Below are 4,411 nucleotides of genomic sequence, written 5' to 3'. Positions count from 1 at the left end.
TTCTTCAGCAGCCGCATCACCGCTCAGCGTGCAGTCGAGGTCTCTACCTAAAACAACGAGCTGCGTAATGTGTTTGAGCCCCTCTAATCCCGGCACGTTTGACTCCTTTGATCTGAGCCAGTACAAGCGAGGCGGGGTAATCGGCGTCCTGCTGTCTTCCTGGGTAGCAGATGTTATTCTTTATTATTTGCAGTTTTACTGTACAGATATTTTTACACTGCTGCGAGGTAATTAACATTTTAAAAATATTTCTGCATTGAAATACGTAACAAGATTGATTTTCTGAAAGTTCCATTTTTTACGATTAAAGAATTGAGAAGATAGCAATCATATTTCAACCTGATAACGAGTTGCTCATATTTATTACAAACCTTGGTGCTAAGCAGATGATAGATGAATAGACTCATTTTTTTCTTTTGCAATATAGGAAGGGAATGTTTTGTAATTACCTGTTTTAAGAGCCTACCCTCTTGAGTTACCCTCTCAATGATCAGAGGGACTCTGCATCATTCCCTGTTTAATTAAACTCTTGACATGCCATACTTCACGCCTCTGTTACCCTTGAACCTGTCCAGGCTTATGTATCTTGAAATCAAATATCTAGGAGATAATTTCAATGCAACCTGTTCSGTTGGCAAGGAGAAGGAGAGACATGCTAACGCTGTCTATGGAAAGCAAAGGGAGGAGGAAACAAGAGCATCAGCACTCACAGACTCTTCACACCAGGTCTTCCCCAGCCTCGGGAAGAGGAGGCCTCCTGCCGCCACTGCGGCGAGTAATTTAAAAGGAGATTTTTGCATAGCTGTCCCTAGGTCCCTAGGGCTGGATCCAATATCCTAGGTAGGCAAAAGTTAGCCTCATTTTAAAAGCTGAGAAGTACTGGGTTATTGCCCTTCACTGTTTTTTTTCTTCTTCTTCTTTAAGCTCTTCTTCACTCTTCTTGGTGGAACAAGACTTAAAGACACTGAATTGCCATAATGTCTCTTCTAAGATTTCTGCTCCAGTCTTATAGAAATACATGATGAAATGTTTGGGTTTACTATTTTGCATTCTTTAGGAACTGAGAGCGTTTTTACCTTTCCGGATTTCCGTCGGGAACCAGTACAAATTTGCTAAGGACRCTAAGGCTTTGGAAACACGCAGCGAACCACACCGGAGCTCCTGGGTTGGGAGCGGGCCTTGTCCGGCCTCGGCGGACACCGCAGCGATCCCCAGGGACTCCTCACGATTCTGGGGGGAAACCACCTGGAGCTGGGCACTTTTTTCCACTAAGAGAAAACGAAGAAAAATTCTGCATGGCTCCAGCAGATTTTAATTGCCAGCSCAGCGCCTCCAGGAGCTGGAGGTCCTCGGCCCCCTGCTCAGCAGCGGCTGCTCCGCGGGGACGCCTCCCCAGCACGCGTGCTTCCCCACCACATTTCAAAGGGCAGGAGCACGGATGCAAACTGCACGGATGCAGTTTTTCCTCTTCCCAGTCCCCGGGAAGGACGATGTTCTCCCGCGCTCTCGCGACCGGAGCTCGCCCGCCAGGAGCGTGACGCCTTCACTAGTGCAGGGATGGGCAGGGAGATTTCCAAACTGCCGAGCGGGAGCCTGGGACTTCGCATTTGCCTTCTTATTTAGCTTGGAAAACATTACTTCCTCCCAAGGACATTTTCTTATGTTCAGATGGAATACATACATACATGTATAGTTTTTATGTACCTAAGGGATAAATACATATATATACAGATACATATATGAGATATATATGTAAATACAAAGGATTTCTATATAAAATAACTTTTTTATATGTAAGGGATATTTATATTTTTGGTCRTCATTTTTTAATGCATTATGTTAGTTGAATCAGTGCTTACAGTGGTCGCCAAATTAAATTTTTGCAGAAAAGGGGGGAAAAAATCTCAAAGCCCAGTTGTTCTGAAACTTGAGACATGCCTTAGTGAAACGAAAATGGTTTTGAACAATAACACTAGGGATTTAGCAAAAACCTGGCTCAAATCCCTTGAGTAATTTAATCCTTCTAATGCAAGCCTAACACAAATGTATGTATTTGTCTTAAAACCTAAGGTGGCCTCTTCAGCCTGAGCTCGGCCACAGCAGCGTGAAAGCCAACCGCGGGACCCGGCCGCCACAGGCACAGGCCAGCGGCAGGGGCCTACAAAGCACGTAAAACACGTTCACTGCTGAAGAAACACTTTTTTTCAGTAACACACTCTGCAAATCATATTTTTAGTAAGTAGGATCTTACGATCACGTTAGGATTTTCATGAGGTGTCAAAATATGAAAGCATTACCAATTAATACTGCAAGTTGATCTAACAGGGCAGTTAGCGGAATTTCTCCAAGAAAAGCCCATGAATGGAGAACCGCCCAGTCGAAGAGCGCTCACTCCCCGCCTAACCGCGGCGGCCCACGCTCGCAGCGCCCGCGGGCACGGCCTCGGCTCTCCCCCTCTCCCAGGCGCCGCTGGCGTTCGGGGTACGGCCGCGCGCTCGGAGGTTTGCCGAGAAACGCTAGCGCGAGCGTCCTCGCTGGCCGCCGCGCCGCGCCCCGCGCCGGGGACGGGGCCCGAGCCGCGTGAGACGCTGACGGAGAGCTGCCGGCGCCTCTGCAGCCGGCGGCGCTGCCGTCCCGACTTCTCCCTGCATCTGACTGCCCCGAGGCACCCTTGGGATGCGCGAGGTGCGCGGCCCGCGGCTGACGGCTGCTCTGGAGCAGGCAAATCCTGCTTTCCCTCCTGAAAATGAATGACGCAATCGCTTAAGCACAAAAAGACRCGGTGAGGTCAGAGTCAGTGGCCGCAAACCCGAAGCGCAGCTCTCTCCGTGATGCAAAAGGAAGGACAGCCGTAATAAAGCCGGAGCAGCCCACGCGCTCGCGCCCGGCGCACAGCCGGGAAAGCGGAGCGCGACGCGTGCTCGGCGCTGCCGCCCGCTGCCGCTCGGGCGCCCGGGAACCTGCGCCCACCTTCGTACCCTCTCCTCCTCCARGCTTTTGCTCCGGAAAAAATACGCTTTCCACGTGGTAGTGAGCATACATCAAGATGCCAGTGATCGTTTTACTTTTCCATCAAAATAATACTACGAGGGGCTGCAGCTGCCAGTCGGAAAGCAAGGCTGCTGGTGTGCTTCTCATTCGAACCAGCCTTAACACGGCCGGGAAACAGGGCATGTACACGATCCCTCACGGGGATAAATCGGATCGTCAGGAGATCGCCGTTTTCAGTGACGTTTCACAAGCACCTGACTGACACCCAGCCTGCTCAGGCCTTGCCACCGGGCCCAGCGTCGTCCAAACCCGCGTTTTTCCGTATTACAAATATTCTGGCTGGCGTACAAATCTTCATCTGGAATTAAATCCTGACGGACTGAGCTATAATTATCTCTGATAAAATAAATGTTACACTACGTTTAAATAAACGCGGGGATCTGTTTAAACACTAAAGCCAGCCGGTACCTGTGGGAAACCGAGACGCATGTGTTGGAGTATTTTCCGCGTTTTTGGGGGCGGTATTTGCTCAGCACAGTGCAGGGCAGCGTTCTGGGTGCCGCCGAGCCGGCGCCAGCCCCTCGGGAAGAACGGGAGGGCGTTCCCGGGATGTTCTTGCTACTCCTCGTTCTCCCCGCCCCGACGAAAGAGCATCCGACCGCAAGTCGCACGAGCAGCTATTTACGGCCCTGTAATTAAACATCGCTGGAAGTGTGAAGACACAAAAGCGTTGCCATCTGCCGCGCACCGCGGCAGCGCAAACAGAGGCGAAGTGCTGCTGCCCTTCCTGTCCGTGGCAGAAAGCCGGGCGCGCCTCGAGCGGCCGCTCCGAGGCTCAGGCGCGGCGGGCGTTAGGTAGGAGCGTACGAACRGAGCAGCAGCAGACGGAGGCCGCCGAGGAGAGCTTCAGGGACCGCAGTGCGCTCCCAAGGAGGACGCCCGGGAGGAGCAATTAAAAACGACGAGCCCCGCTCGCCAGGTGAAGCACAGGACGGGTGAGGGTGGCGGGGACCTCTGCAGACCACCTAGTCCAACCTCCCCGCTCGGCAGGGTCACCTGGAGCCTGTCACCGCGGCGGCGGCGGGACGGGGCCAGGCGCCGCGGGTGGCTGCAGATGCCTGGGACGCATCGGCTGCCACCGGCGACGGCCCCGGCACAGGGCGCAGAACTACTTGTGCGCAGATGATAAGGACAAAAATAGCGCCAAGGACGCCCGGTGCTTCGCCCCGGTGCTTCGGTTGAAAATAGCYGCGGTGAAGAACGTGCTCTGCCCTGCAAGCAGGTGGCACGTCCGAAGAGACTCCAAGGCTTTGGGAGAGAAAAGCCCAGTATCGGGTCTGCCCTGGTTATTCCTGGCCCGGGTGAGTGTTTTGGCGGCAGGCACCGAGCCACCGCGAGCGCGGCCGGCGGGCGCTGCCGC

General features: G+C 53.1%; 1 long non-coding RNA gene across 1 annotated transcript in view; it reads left to right on the top strand.

Moving 5' to 3' along the window:
* The first annotated feature begins 3,800 nt into the window (after positions 1-3,800).
* The window catches only part of LOC146596217 (uncharacterized), a 2,525-nt gene continuing 1,914 nt past the window's right edge, over positions 3,801-4,411 (top strand). Inside the window, exon 1 of the long non-coding RNA XR_014895787.1 lies at positions 3,801-3,970. This is a non-coding gene — a long non-coding RNA (uncharacterized LOC146596217). The remainder of the gene's footprint in view (positions 3,971-4,411) is intronic.

The sequence above is a fragment of the Rhea americana genome, unplaced genomic scaffold, assembly GCF_003343005.1.
Source record: "Rhea americana isolate MKP2758 unplaced genomic scaffold, rheAme1 scaffold_206, whole genome shotgun sequence".
Classification (NCBI taxonomy): domain Eukaryota; kingdom Metazoa; phylum Chordata; class Aves; order Rheiformes; family Rheidae; genus Rhea; species Rhea americana.
Note: the sequence above shows the minus strand (reverse complement) of the source record. Positions and strands in the feature narration are given on the sequence as shown.